Source organism: Wyeomyia smithii, chromosome 1, assembly GCF_029784165.1.
Source record: "Wyeomyia smithii strain HCP4-BCI-WySm-NY-G18 chromosome 1, ASM2978416v1, whole genome shotgun sequence".
Classification (NCBI taxonomy): domain Eukaryota; kingdom Metazoa; phylum Arthropoda; class Insecta; order Diptera; family Culicidae; genus Wyeomyia; species Wyeomyia smithii.
The window spans coordinates 42,071,181-42,087,191 of record NC_073694.1 but is presented as its reverse complement, the minus strand read 5'-3'; the positions used below and the strand labels follow the sequence as shown (position 1 = coordinate 42,087,191).

Sequence of the window (16,011 nt, the reverse complement as noted above, 5' to 3'; positions counted from 1 at the left end):
TCGTCGTTGTAGTTGTCGTCTTGGCCGGCGCGTCATCGGACGATCGGACGAGCCGCAGCGCACATTGGATTGGAAGCCCCAAGAAGTTCGGAACAAATATTTCCATTTCAGTATCGTGTCTCAAATGACATAATTATGCATAAAGATAAGCGCGCAGAGGGGGAAAATGGAATAATAATGATGTTGTTCCGTAAGTGTTTTAACATATTATACCGTAGGCAAATGTGTGTGCTTTCATGTGTGCCCGTGATGGATCGATCGGCGGTCGGTCTGCCGGATCGGTTGCGGTGCGGGATGGGGACGGCCGGTTCATATTCCAATTATTGATATTTTTACGAGTCGGAGCCCGGGGTCTGAGCTCTCCTCGCGGAAAAACCCGGCAACGTTTATCTCTGCGACGCACTTAGCGATCGTGAAATGTGAAAAATAAAGAACTCCGCTTACCATAAAAAAATGGCAGTAAAAAGACGCGCTCCACAACTGCACGGCCATAGAGTTGGCGAGAGGTGCGGTATAAGAAACAAAAAAAATCGATCGATTCCCGTTGTTTGTCAACCAACTGTCACGCACCATAAAAATGAGAGTGCGATTTTATCGTAGTTCTCTCATGAATATCGAACAACAATAAAACCGTCCGAAATAGCTCGAAACACACACACGGATCGATGCGGGGGTTTGCCGATACCGAGGATCTCCCCAGATTCAGCCCCACTGGTGGTGGCCCCACAGCACACAGCGAGCGGGTCTCTTCAGCGGGTCAGCCAAGTACTTCACTCGGCGGCGGCGACGGTTGACGTGGTGATGTGTTTGATTCCGTTCACTCGACTTTTTCCCGCTCGTTTTCGTATGTGTATAAATATATATATTTTGATAAAGAGCACTTAAGCACTCATAAAGATTCGTGTTTTAAAAAAAATCACGATCGGAGCGGAGCGCCGTTGGACTGACCTCGATCGGCGATGACGCTCGTTTGACCCTTTTAGTGGGCCCATACTTTGACAGAATCACGTCTCAGGATTTGGAACTCGGCAGATAACTGCCGCCATCTCATGTTCTGTTTTTTCGACTGTTGTTGTCACTGTATTACGATTCGTTCCTGACAAACAGTCAAACTTCGATCGCAGTGGCTCTAATTGGAATTCGACCAGCTCCGAATCAAATCAAGCGCGCGATCAGCACAATCCCAATATAGCTCAGTTTCGATCTGTCAGGGTTTGGTTAGGGTAGCAGCAGAGCGGGGTCCGAAAAAGGAATCCATACCCCAAACAATCAATCTTGACAATAAGATCCGAACGTTTTCGCTGTCGAATGAGTCCACGCATTCCAGTTACGGTTGTGCTCCGTCGGAATGAGTTGCGAGCATTCTAGGTCCGAGATCCGTGAGGCAAGCAAGCAAGCACCGCTAGGAGGATCTAAAGCAGCAATTTTTTTATGAATGAACTCCCATCCACTCTGGTCAACAAGGTGAGGAAGAAATCAACGTCATATAATTTTTGAAAAGTGTGAAACTAACCGACGGGTTTGCTGTCTGTCCGTCCGGTTTGTTTCGGAGGTGATCGTTGTTGGTGGGATGCGAAGGAAGAAGCAAAAGAAACCAATCTGATTGATATTTCATTGATTAGGAGTACAGTGTGCGTTGGATAGAAGGGGCTCAGGCATAGGTACGGGAGGGTAGGAGGTAGAGATCGAAGCACTATTGTGAGTCACACGATTCTAGCCCCGTCCGGTCAGGTCCCTACGATTTCTAACCTTCGGCGGGTGAGGTTCGCGCAAGACGTGATTACCTGCGTGGATGTGACGGACAATGAGAGGAAATTTTTGAATGAGATTTTGACACTCTAGAATGCTCGGTTGGTATTGTTTGGCCGGAGCTGGCTGTGGGAACAGAGAAATGCTCCGAAGACGACTTTTTCCTTCCTGTCCGGTAGGAAACGCTAGAACAGGTGAGTTCGCATCCCAAACGCGCAGCAGTAGCAGCAGCGGTGGGAAATGAAGTTTGGGTTTACGGCGCGAATTCCGAACTGGCAGGTAACGTGGGAATGGTAACACGTTTGTATTATTGCCTGAGTGGCCACCGGAAGGTAGTTCGATTTTGCGTAAGGCAATTTGCTTGATGTGAACAACAAAGGGATTCAATGTATAGTTTGAATACATTTGAGTTCGTCACTTCTGCTTCAGTTGAAATCTTTTTCCAATTTTGGAATTGACATTTACTTGGGTTGATTGCAAATATCATATCGAGTGTTTTCTAAGCAGTTATTTTTGCACGAAAAATTCCAATAGGGTAGATCGACAATCACCAATTCATTGATTGATTTCATTTCTCACAACCGAATAATGTGAATAATCTGATACTTTATTCGTAAGCTGTACTGTATATAAATCATACATATTCTCTAAAGCATCGATTGATTCTTTTCATTTCTTGCCTGCGCCAGTACGACGTAGTGAGTACTTGGTCTGTTAGCTTTTTGCTGATTTTATTTTTATTATTGACACCTAAAGCATATTCTCTTCAATTCGAGTATATAACTATCGAACACGTGTCCGAGCGACCGAGTGAAGTTTACTTAAGATGAAATTTATACTACTACGACGTAAATAGAAGAGAACAACTGTGGAACTATTTTAAGCTAATTCAGAGATTAAATATTTTTTATTAAATAAAATATTTTTAATTAAATTAATAATTGAATAGTTTCCGATCGAGTACATCCATTAAAAGTGTTCCAGTTTTACGTATCAGCGTGGCCCCAATAGACACAAATAAAGCAGCATGTCCTTAGTACGACAAAAATTAGTTCCTCAAACCTACTCGGTTCCAACCTCGACGACTAATTTAAATTTGCACTTCGTTAAGGCATAGTATGGAAGCTTTTTTATATTCCAATATTTCAATTTATTGAATCGCTTTCAAATGAATAAAATATAGTTCAATTTGCTTGCTATCCGTACTTCTCTTTTGAAAAGATGTATTCTCATTACGATCCCATCAACAAACAGTAAAAGTTTGTCCCGACTTAATCCATTTCAACGTGACAGAATCAAACAATCAATGGAGTTTGTTTTTGGAGTTTGTAATGTTGAGATTTGCAAATACTAACAAGGCGGCAAAATATTTCCCAGAATTGAACTCCTTGATTTTCCTTGACATTCCCTGAAATATAACATTAATTTCCCGATATTTTACAGCACTCAGCACAAAAAAGTGCAACGAAAATGACGCACCTCTGAAATCCCAGTGGAAAAAGTATTCGATCGGATATGAAACCAAACATCAGAGGTCCCGTATTAGCCTTTTATACTGAAAAAAACCGTTTTAGCACTAATGGGCCGTTTAAAATAGATTCGCGTCTCGTTCCAAAAATTTTCTCCATGAGTGGGGGCCTAGTGTGGTTGGTAACGTCTCCGCCAACCACGCTCGACGCCTGGGTTCGAATCCCACCGCCGACATAGGTGTCGATGGTTGTGAGGTGGCGTGATCCACTCATTACCAACCCAACTGGTCTAGATTCAATCCTAGCCGACACCGGGAGATTTTCTGAGGCGAAAAATCTCTGAGATCACGCCTTCCATCGCATGAGGAAGTAAAGCCGTTGATAAACGGGTCGTGAGTTAGGGTCCTGGGTGTGGAGTCGCCTCCCTGGACGTCGGTGATTGGCCACAACAGTGGCGGAACTAGACCGACGGAAAATAAGCGAGAATAAAAAAAAAATAATAAACGAGAATAAAAAAAGAAAAAAAAATTCCCCGATGGTTTTCCAGTTTTCTCTGTCAACCTGACTAAGTACCAAAAATACAAAACTGTATTTTTGGTACTTTTTATAATTTTGAAAGTTTCGCAATATTCAAGTTTCTCCGTCACCGAATCACGATACTTCCTTGAATATTTTTAAATATAGGTAGATCATCGGAAAAACACTGCGATTTTTTGTAGAAATTTAATTTATTTAAAAAAACGAAACGCAGAGTTTTTCTTTAAATTTTGCGAAATTCTATTTTTTTAAACTACATAAATTCAACCACACTAGGGTAACGTATAAAACTAGATCATTGCAAGCGGTACATTTCAAATCTGCATCGTTTACATTTTCTTCAAACAGAATAATATAATTCCCTGAAAACTCACTGATATGACAGTCGTCACGAGCTGAAGTCCCGGAAGAAAGTCTAATCCCAATGCCTGATCACAGCGCAAATTGGCCCTGACACAAGTAAAAGAAATTTTTAAGGCTATTCGCACCTACGCGAATTCTCATATGCAATTGTCAATTTATGTGTGGAAACAAAAGCAAAAATATTTCCCTCCTTCACGTTCGCAAGTAAAATCCAAACCAATATCAAAAGAGTCGTCAGGGCCAACTGCTATTTCAAATCGAAAGTCCAATTTTTCGAGATACGAAACATACAGCTACACAGAAATCCGCTTGGTATTCAGATTGTTCCTACTTACGTGTTTTTGGGAAAATCAACAAGGCAAAACAGTTCTATTATGTATCAAATTGTATCAAAAAATTAAGTAAATATACTCCTGGCTGGCAACGTTTTCTGTGTTAGTGCATCAGAATATGAGGAAAATAATTTAGTTAGCAATAATAAGTGCTTCAAAAATAACACAGCATAATGGAGAAACAGTGAATTCACTATTTCGATGAGTAAAAAACGGGCCTTCGAAATGCTTTCAAAACCTCTAGAATGAGTGATAATTTGGATATGAGGTTGAGGTTTTTTGTTCATATTTACAGATCAAAAACCAACAAAACCTCATCACAATTGTGATAAAACTTATGTTCCGTCCTCGGAAAACAAAACAAATATAATAAAATGGAAATGCTGAAATTTCACACTACAAATGTACGATGTTTTAATAGTTTTGTTCATTAGCAGAAATCCAATTTGATAGATATGCACATGTGTATTATATTTGAATCTTTTTTTAGGCGAAATAATCCTATTATAATATTCCTTCCTATATTTTCTGGTACAACTGAAAAGTGTATTTAACGTTTTCTTGAACTGAGCTTTCACTTGTATTCACTTGTTAATCATACAAATATGAGTCACTCCACAGAAAAAGGTCACTTTACCGAAATACGTCGATTCCCAAGAAATTGAACAATTTTCATTAGTTGTGGTAGTTTTTTAAACAGATTTACTTACAGGGGACAGTCAAAAACAGCAGGATAGGCAAAATTTTGATTAACTACAAAATACTACAACTTTGCTAAATATTGTTCAATTTAAATAAATTGAGCACCATGTAACTGGAAACATTTTAAGGTTTAACTTTGATCACAAAAATGGTCTAGGTCACCGGATGTAGGAAACATTCCTGACTTCTGGTGAGCACGGAGAACCTGCTAATTTTTTGATGGATTTGGTAATAGGTTGCCTGAAAAATGTTTTTTTTTGTTTGAGGAATTTATTAGAAGATTAGGAATTATTTTTAAACATTCAGCCTTCACGATGACTGACTCATAATTGTAGAGTAACTGTTCATCAACCCTTTTATCTATAATGTGACGAGTTATTTCGAAGAAATACTTTTAGCGTTGCAAAATCACACAAATTTCTCAATAAAGCTCAATAATTAGAGCAACTGCTCCATTATTAATCTCATACAATAAGAAAACATATTTGAAAACAGGAAAAAACGCATATTTTCCAACTAAACCCGTTTGCTAATCCATGGAATGGATTCTTCTTTGTTCACTTTAGATTACTCATGAAGTAGAATCCTCAAAAACTCAAGTCCTAAATTTGATATTAAAGTCGGTCATCTGCACTCGAAAACTCATTTAATTCAATCACCTACCTCAGAAACCAAAATCCGCGCATTGTTCTATACGGCTACAACGGGACTCGTTCAGCAAACAACCAAAGTTTTTTTCATAACAAGCGGACCACTTTTTATTTTAATCACTAAACAAAATCACTCACTACACTAGAAATACTTTAATCTTTGTAATGTTCACCTCAAATTTCCAAAAACAAGCTCGAATTAGCAGAAATATATGAGATGAATTTCTACAATTCCTAAATTTCTACTATATGTATTTTTGATCTGTTTTCACTGCATTGAAGAAAATCAAAAGTTGCCAAATCAGTTTCTGTTAATACGAAAAGAACATACTGAAAATGTTGAATTATTCCGACATAATTGACATAAATCGACAGCACTGCAGCGGTTACCTAGGTTACCAATTTTACACGTAAACAACTACAGCGGATATCTAGGTAACCTACTACGACGGGCTACGGCTACGTTCATTCATGATAATGTGATTCATTCATGATTACCAGTGTGATGAATATGGGGGCGTCGTGAGATGAATAATTGAGCAGTGATTTAAGTTTTGAGATCGATATGGAAGCGTTGTGAAAAATGGTTTCTTTTACAAAATTCAGGATAAATCTAGCTAAGTTTACTAAAAATACAATGCTGAACGATTCCATGAGAGCATATAAGCGTATTTTGTTTATTTGTTCAATGATTTCGTGAAAATTTGGTGTTTAATCCGTGCATTCTTCGTAAATATCGGCTTAATGAAATGAGTAATGGAGCAGTTCCTCTATCTTTGGATAAAACTGTCTTTAGCATTGTATGAGAAACGCATTGCAACGCCTACTTGAATGCAGTAACAACAAGCGACATGAATTTCTGTTCTTTCCCGTTTATAATGGCGTTAACACCAAAATAATAGTATAGTAAAGTATATTACCAAAGGCGATGGATACCAAGCTATAACGCAAATTTCGTCAAGCACGTAATGATACTTTTTCAGATGTTTTAATCGGTGAAAATTATTCCAATTACTGGCAATAGCTTCGTCTTTCTTGTTTACACTTGTACAGATGGCAGCATTACGATTATTCAGTATCAGTTGAAAAATATTGATGAAAATGAGAGCGATTGAAAACACTGGCCGACGAGACTGAAAATAAGTGCATTCCAAAACCGGCAAAAATGAAAAAAATCTATGAATATTTGTGTCCCTAGCCATCCTTAAAACGGGACAACTTACGTGAGAGTATCGTATAGAAATTGCTCGCTTTTCGTATCACTCTGATCTCTTGAAAAATATTTGCACCGATTTTCCAATGAATGAATCACAGTGATACCAACCACGCTGCTTATCAGTGAAGAGAAACCGATTGCAGATTACGTAAAAAAAAAGTATAGAGAAGCCGCTCTTCAACACCTAGACTCATCTCATTTATCGTTAAAATAAACTAATTTTTCAAAATAAAAATAATTTTAATTTTACCTCTCGATTCAAGTGCTCGAAAATTTTACTTCGAAGAAAAATAGTAAAATTTCACGGTAAATCCTACAAACAAGAGCGATGAGATGAATATAGATGCTGGGATGAATATAGGAGCGGTTTCCCTATGTGAAAGAAATGCCCGCGGCTGAAAAGTGGCGAGGTTGAAGGTCAACATTGAAAGAAATGAGATTCCTATGGACAAACTATCTGTTGAAGGGTCGTAGCACCGATTGGTGGAAGATTTCTAATAAACTGTCAATTCTGCTTCAAGCTCTCATTCACGCATTTGGTCTTCGAAAACATGGCGTAAACCTTTTCGCCTATGTTTTGTTCGAAACAGATCAAAACTTGTGCGATTTAGAAGAACGCAAAGATTGATTTAGGGTCAATCTTTCGCGTATTGTGTTTCTTGTAAATGTAAGAAGATTTTAGTTCTGTCAAATTAAAATATTTCGCTTTTTCAGCGATTAAATAAGACATAAATCTCCATGCCCCGATAATAATTCGAAATAGATTTTTGCTAGCTACAATCGAATCCACCGCTTTTGTGCTCATTTGACTTTCCGAGGGGCTTTGATAAATAATATTTCTTCTAGACTAGATGAAGTTTGTCTATTTCCACGTTACAATAACGTAACGTGTTGTCATCCTTTGTTGTTACTCAGGATTTATTTCGAACACGAAAAAGGCAAATAAATTTAGTACAATTAAAGTTACGACTGACAGAAGTTGTTGTTATGTCAGGACAGGTCTATTTTTTGTCGAAATATAATTAGCAGGATTTCACCTGCATTTGAGGTTTGAATTTTCAGCTTTGCAGAGCCTGTAAATAATCTAAACGGCAACTTTATTCACAACCGACTTTTCGGCCTTAAGCCTAATGGTAAAATTATGCATAAATAACAATAGCACGCAAAGCTCATGCGATAAAAAAAACACTGTTTTTCTAAGTGAACATAGACCAGAAATTTTGTATAATGTTTGTCCCATAAATTAATTTATTTTAGAATTCCTTCGAAAAATACCGCAACCAACAGCCGAAACGTCGGATATTATGACCATACGTACTGTTTTGAATGCGACAGTGGCGTTTTTTCTTATAATTTAAATTTTTACTTGAGATTTGTTAGTATTACTGAGTGCATTCCTGGCTATTCCGCGCCACTGGATAGGACATTCTCTATCGTGAACAGTGTGTGAACTGATGTAAAAGAGACTGCAAAGCAGAAAATTCAAATACAGGGTAGCGAAAAAGTTTTCAAAATCAAACTCCCTGAGTTTCACTGATATTTCCTGGAATATAACACTAATTTCCCTGATATTATCCGGCAGTCGGCTCAAAAAAGTGAAAGGTAAATGAACACGACACTGAAATCCCAGTGAAAAAAGTATAGATATGAAACCGGACGGTAGCGGTCCAGAATTAGCCTTTTATGCTAAAGAAATCAATTTTTGCGCTAAAGAGCGTTTCGAAAAAGAATCGCGTATCGGTTGAAAAATATTCCCTTATTGTTTTTCAGTTTTCCCTGATTTCCCTGATCGAAAAATGAATTAGCTGACATTCCCCAATTTTCCAGGTTTTTCCAGGTTTTGGCCACCCTGAAATCTATGACAATAAATGATACTTTTAACGGTTGAATTTGGGAATTAGTGCTTAAAGATACATGTAATGAAATATACCAGATATTGTTAATTTTTGCCTGATCAAGTAAGGATGCTACACACAGATATGAATACACATTTAGCCTGTGGCAAAGTTTCATTTCTGCCTTCATTTTTATCATAATTTTTACGTTCTTAAGCAAGTTATGTCTTCGCCATTGCCATGACAAATAAATAAAAATTCATTACGAAACAAAACAATTTCCTCTATTGTGTGCAGTTTCATCGCGGCGTGCTGAGATGCGGGAACACAATAGTAGAGGGTGATTCGACATTGGTCTTAGAAAGAGTTACCCTTACCCAGTAGTTTAATTGGCCAAAACACCTTGCCGGAGACAACGGAGATTGCGGGTTCGAGTCCCGTCTGGACGAGGGAAATTTTTTTCTAATTCTAGTCACACCTTCTATTCCCGTTCATCTTCGCATTCCCGCGAAACATACATTGCCCGCTTTACTAAACTTCAAATGTAAGTCAATATGACAAAAAATGAAATTAGTTCGTAAAGCTCTATTGAACAATCAAGAAAAAAATATTTCTACAAAAAATAGCCCTGTACTGACATAACAACAACTTTTGTCAGTCGTAACATTATTTCTACTGAATTTATTTACCTTTTTGTGTTCGAAATTAGTCCTGAGTAACAACAAAGAGGATGACAACACGTTACGTTTTTGTAACGTGGAAATAGACAAACTTCATTTAGCCTGGAAGAATTATTTATCAAAGCCCCTCGGAAAGTGAAATGAGCACAAAAGCGGTGGATTCGAATAAAAAGATCATCTGAGCAGTAAAGTGAGTAAAATTTTAGGAATGAAAACGGGGCAAACAAATGTAACAAAAACGCACGGAAACAACAGTCATTCTACTTAACCCAGCAAGTTTTCTCTAAGCAAAAATGATACATGTTTCTTAGCTTTGTGTTACATTATAACAAAATAATTTACATTCATTTCAAATAAGAAGTTATAGTTTTTATTTAATTTGATTTTAATTTCCGATTGTACCACTTTTCTTTTCTTATATGTTTCTTTAGAATGTATTAACAGCTACTTGGATAACTACGCAACATATAAGAAAAAGTGAACATTACTTTTCGAAGCGCTGCCGGCCGTTATTTTTTGACTTTTCTTATTTATTTTATACTTAAGAATATCTTCAGAATTTCAGAGAAATCAGTGATTTTTTTCCAACTAAAAATATCATTTAGAAATTCTTCAGAAACTATTCAAAATTTTTTTTTAATATTATCGAAACATAGTCGGATTGTATTTGTACTGACACATTCCTTGAGAATATGTCTGTAAGTTTCTGGAACAGCACAGACATCACAAAGATTGTTGGGAAATCTTCCTATATTGTATTTAACTACTTTAGAGACAACCAAATCGTTATACAGCAGAAACATTTGTGATTTACACTATAAATAAAACTATGTGAGGGATTCTCTCATATGTTTACCATTAGAAGGTTAGGGAATTTGCTTTCTATTTTTAGGTTTATATTCCACTTATCCACAGTCCAGTCCAGAATTAGCATTTGTCATGTCCAGTCCACCGCAGGATTTGCTGTAACACGCATAGCAAGCTGCAACCATTCAGTAGTATTTCTCCCCAGAGATTGGATTTTTTAATGATTTAGCATCATCGTATCCCCATTGTTAGGATCTCCTTCTTAGTTTAGAAATTTTTTTAATAAACAAAGCTCACACCTTTGACACTTTGACATTTCAATATTTTTGCAAGATGTTGCTAGCTCGGAGGAAAAACTTGGCAATTGTTCCATACCTTTGAAAGCAGAAATATTTTAACAAGCCATGTTTTCTGGATCACATTAAGATTCCTAGTTCTATGCAAACGCAATCGAAATTGAATATCTTTAATCAACACTCCCGATAAAAGTACACCTAGAACTTTAATCTATAAAACTGATAAAACGATGATTTATTCAAATTCATGCAGGATATATTGGCGTAAGAGTTGAAAATTTTAACGAGCAAATCAAACCCTACGTCGTCCCTGAGAAGCATCATCAGATCATTCGCGTAGGCTAGCAGCCGGATAAATCTGCTGGATACTAAAATTCCACGGATATTCTCAAAAATTTTCCTGATTCAAGGTTCAATGTACAGTACGAAAAGTACCATCCCGAACGGACAGCCCTGCCTAACAGAGCTTTCAATTTCCATATCAAATGTCATTAATCCGTCAAAGAGCACGCGAGATGTGGCGTTTATAAATTAATTTTTTTAATACAGTTAGCATTATTTTCTGGAACATTCTTAAAAATGGTGGTTTACTTTGTCTAAAGCTTTCTCAAATCGGTGTTGAGGATGAACCCTTTAAAACGTTTAGGTGCTTGTGCCTTTGCAACAACTGATCTTAATTGTTTTGAGTCTTCTATAGGACTGTTCTCCTGTTCAAGCTATTTCAACTGGTCCTAATAGCAGTTCAAAAACGGAATGTAAACGAAATGCTAGGATCTGAGTGAATATTTTGTGGTCCGTATTAAGCATGGGTTTTGCACGAAACTGATCTAACTTTCCTGTGTCTTGAGTCTTAGGTGTAAGCGTAATAATTCCTCCAAAAGAACAGTTTCTTTAGCTCCAATGAATTCTCGAGGAATCCATTGAACAGGAAAAACAAGTCATTCTTGAGATTTTCAAAGTTTGATTCATAAAATTCATACGACAACCCATCAGGTCCGGGTCTTTTCTTTTTGGTGGCTTTTTGAATAACTTCTCTTAACTCTTTTTCTAAAGTTGGCCTTATTATGCTTTTAGCTTGTCGTAAATCAAGTGAGTGGTCGTTCGACACAAGTTTACAAGAAACATTTGCTTGGTAACTGTGAAATAATCAGGTTTCAGTACAATTGCTACTAAGCTTCTATACACAATGCCACTAAGGCGTCCTTTGAGACCCTTTAAAACACCTTTAGCAGCGAAATGATCATCCTGTTCAGATCTGTACCAATTCGATGTATGATGCAGCAAGACATGACGAATCTAATGCATAACCACAAACCAGTACTAAAAATATTGAAAAAATTAATATCAGTTCATAAACAGCGGTTTTTCACCCAGATGATACTGGTTTCATTACTCGGTAGACTGAATCACCGAGAGAGTGGCCAATTAAAGTGACTAGTTAATTGCGGCTGCTAAGAGGTTGCTTCTGAATAACAAGAAGCGAACTTTTCTTGCGCATAAATTATCGATTAGTCACAGCTTCGATGACTTCGCGATATGAAATTTAATTGGAACCCGAACATAAGGAACTACAATCCATGAATTTTGGTTCTTTATGGACTTTCCGACGTTACAGTCACTTACTTTTCAAAACTAGCACTCACCTCCCGATCGACGAATGCAGCTCTCCGAAGGGAAAAATTTTTATGCCTCTTGGTTCCAGCCGGGGGTCAAAAACAAACCTTTCGGCCCGTATTGCACGCACTGTTTCGATCCGAGAACACTGACACTTTTTCACTTGTTCACACTATCCGTTATTCAGCGCGCGTTCAGCTACTGAACTTCGATCATACGCAGCACTGGATGGTCACTTAGCTCCAAATGTTGTCATCCGACTTGCACAAAACTTTCCGTTCGTCGAAATGCACTAGTTACAAGATCGCTGGCGGTTCCCGTTGACAGAAACTTCACCGGGTCACCTCTCTAGACCAGACGTTCCCTGATTTTGATCACTGGCACATCGTAATGTGGAGCACAGAAACAAGCAAAAACTAACGCAAAACCTTCCGAGTATAATCCAAGTTTATCGGTCATCAGCCACCATGGACGAATTCGGCGGTTTGTTCCGGACAAACTCTTTGCGGCCCGCGGGAGTGAATTAATCAGCTGTTTTCTACCGGAGCGGATCAACGACGGTGTGACGTTTAAGCCGGATCAATGGACACACGAGACTCGCTAGTGCTGGTCAAGCTCGGCAGCGGCCGCGAATACCAAGTTAGTTACTCCCGCACAAGGTTGCAAGCTCTCGCACGACACTACTGCTGGCCTCGCGCACTACGCACTGCACCTATTATTGTTATTAATTAAACAAACAACAATAAAAATTATAATTAATGTTAATCCGCTGTGCACATGTACTCCTTACGAATGTTTATATCTAACTAAGTAGAAAAACAAACCATACCTCATAACTTTTCAATGAAAGACTCTGGAGAAGAGGTATGCTCTGCCACGCACACAGTGCGACGCGAAAGTCGAGTCTTGAAAAGCACACTCACACTACCGCACACTTTTCCTAAGCCAACCAGTCTCGAGCACTATGGTTGTCTCTTTCGTATACCCGCCCGGTACCCGTCTGCGCGTCAGCAGCTTACGTTTTCATCTCTTTCCCTATTCCTGCTTTCTTGATTGCTTTTTGCTTCACACGAAACCCGTTTCTGCTACGTGCCAGCTGTGTGTGTTAGTGCCCTCGCTAGAAAGCAAATCTTTTGTCCACTTCTTACTCTCGCTCTCTCTCTCAAAAAAAAAATTAATTTTTGCTCACCTACGAGAACCGAGAAAGAGAGGTACAACTAGCAACTGAGCAGATTGCCTGCAGGACTACGGGAAAACAATTCGTTTTGCGCGCACCTTCGGAAAATCAATCACCGGAGTGGGCTTTTCGCAATAGAAATAGAGGGCAAATGTAAGCAAAACTCAACGGCCAACGTTGGAAACTTTTCGAAAACTCAATCTACGCTGCTTGCCCTCGAAGCGAAACGCGGTGAAACGATCCCGTCCCGATAATTAGATTTGGGAATCATTAATTGAGTAGCAGTGGAATACGGTGGCCGTGGAAAGCGAACTGGAAAATCAATATTTCAACTTATCGAGGCTCTTGCAATTAGGCAGCATGAAATTCGGTCCCAGAGCGCGGACGCGTGGGGTGCCAAAGGCATCCTTGCTAATCACACTACCGTCGTTCGGTGGAGGTAGTGCTACCGAGATGGACATCGGGGTTACCTGCCCGATATGACAGCTTCACCCGGACCACGCCTTTTGCGGTAAAGCCGGCAATGGGAAGCGGTCAAATTTTACCTAATTATCTGGCAGAAGGTTAAGGAATTAGCATTTGTCATGTTAATGTTTATCTTGTGCCCAGGCAGACGCAGCGTACCGCCTCGCCGAGAAGCTGCCTAAAACTCGTCGTTGTTCCTCGGGGTGCACAAAGAAGCAGGCAATCAAATTTGGAGGCCACTGTACGGCTCTACGCGGCGGCCATTGCTTGGGAGCAGTAAAAAGCTTTATCTAGCCTGTTAGTGGAAAGATTTTTGGCCAATCGCTGCAATTTATGACTTCAGAATTTTTTTTAATCTTTTTATTCGTTACTGCTGAGAAGTCGAAATAGCTTCTCTTATCGAAGCAAGAAGCTATTACTTTAAAAAACCCATGTGTTTGTGTGTATCTATCTGATACGATGAACAGGAAAAAAACAGAAATAATCTTTGAAAGCGGTTTGATGCGTCTAAAATTAGCATGGTGTTATTGAACTGCTACGAAAAAACAAACAGGTTTAGACGAAATTTTACGAAAGTATTGATCTTATCACGTAGTATCGAGGAAACCCTCAAGGCCATCGAAAAGCCTAATCAAGAGCTGTTCAGTAAAACAAAACATGCTGGAGTTGTTGCTGTTTGCATTAAACTAAATTACAAGGTCTAAAATTTAGATTTCTGGGGAAAAAATTTTTTGATCAAGTTGCAAAGGATATTAGCAAACCCTTGAAATGAATGATTAGCATAATCCATTAGTTAGTAAACGAGTTTATGTAATAGGAACAACTGTTCAAAACTGCTTGCAAACACTGTGGAGCAAGAGCCTCATCAAATTTGCCATTCAAATAACTATGGAACTGATAATCTATTCCAAAAGAAATGCGTCTAACGCGTCTCATTTGAAAATTTGGGTAAAACCGCGTAAAATACGAGTGGAGTTGAACCAAATTTTAGTATAAAATTGGAAATGTTACATTTTATTCGAGAATCAATACTTTTTTAACAAAAAATTGACCAACCAGAAGCTTCAACTTCCACGTTAAGTTTAACAATTTAATGAAGAAAAGTATACCAAATCAAATAGGAATTGTTCCTGAAATGAATGTGAGACCTCTTGCAGTAAGCTTTTCGTTTCGGGGAGGTGGTAATGATAGTATCTACATGAAAATCTGTTGAGAAAATATATTATTTAATTAATAAAAATTTTCTCTTCAGCAGTTGAATTTTTAAATTATTTTTCATAAACTTTGTTTCAACTCTTTGAAACAGTTTCAACTAAGCTGTGAGCACGAATAGGAATCATTTTCGTCTTAAATCGCATCCATCCGAGGTTTTTTTCCTGGCCTGTAGTTGCTTTTTCAAGTCATGAGATACTAATTCAAGATCAATTTTGTAGCTGTTATAGGGGTTGGAGATTATTTTACTCTTATGCTTTATAAGACGCGTTAGAAGCCATATTTTTCCAGGTTTGTTTTCCTATGCGTGTGAGAAGCTCACGATGCAAATTGACAACGACGATCACTTCCATTAATAGTGATATGTCTGCCACGAGTACATAGACTAAAGAAGAAGTATACCACAAAAGATCGCAGTGTTCCAAATCTTTCAAAAAAAGTTCAAGATTCCGACTTCTTAGAATGCGGCAGTCTTCAGCAAATTTTCGATTTAGTATGGAATTCCAAAATGAAATCAAAGTAATTTAAGTTGCATAATTTCTTCAGAGAAATTCAATTCGCTACTATCTAAGCAGTTAGATTTTCAGGACAATTAAGGTTCATAACACTCAAAACTATACGCCCAATAGCGCCACGTAGTGGTCTTATTGAAACCAAACAGTTCATCGCTTGAAAACATAAAGTATTACGTGTTAGAGTTTAAGCGAGACTTCGAAAGCTACGAAAATAATAATGATTGAACGACGAAATTATGAGAAAATGAAGAGTTTTAATGCTAATTATTTTTTTATGTTTGAGAGCAGTTTTATCAGAGTTTTATCATGGGGTTTTTGAAGTATTTCTTGTTTTAAGTGATCAACAGTTCTCAAAACTGAAGACTTGAAAAATTCTTCATGAAACTCCATCG

General features: G+C 38.1%; 1 protein-coding gene across 3 annotated transcripts in view; it reads right to left on the bottom strand.

Moving 5' to 3' along the window:
• Window positions 1-13,070, bottom strand: part of LOC129717547 (homeotic protein ocelliless) — a 72,971-nt gene extending 59,901 nt beyond the window's left edge. For 2 of the 3 annotated variants that reach the window (XM_055667530.1, XM_055667532.1), the window contains exon 1: window positions 12,280-13,070. The gene's annotated coding sequence lies outside the window, so the exon portion shown is untranslated. Of the gene's footprint in view, window positions 1-12,259 lie in introns of all 3 variants that reach the window. The other variant, XM_055667531.1, reaches the window with a different exon arrangement.
• Between the last annotated feature and the right edge of the window lie 2,941 nt (window positions 13,071-16,011).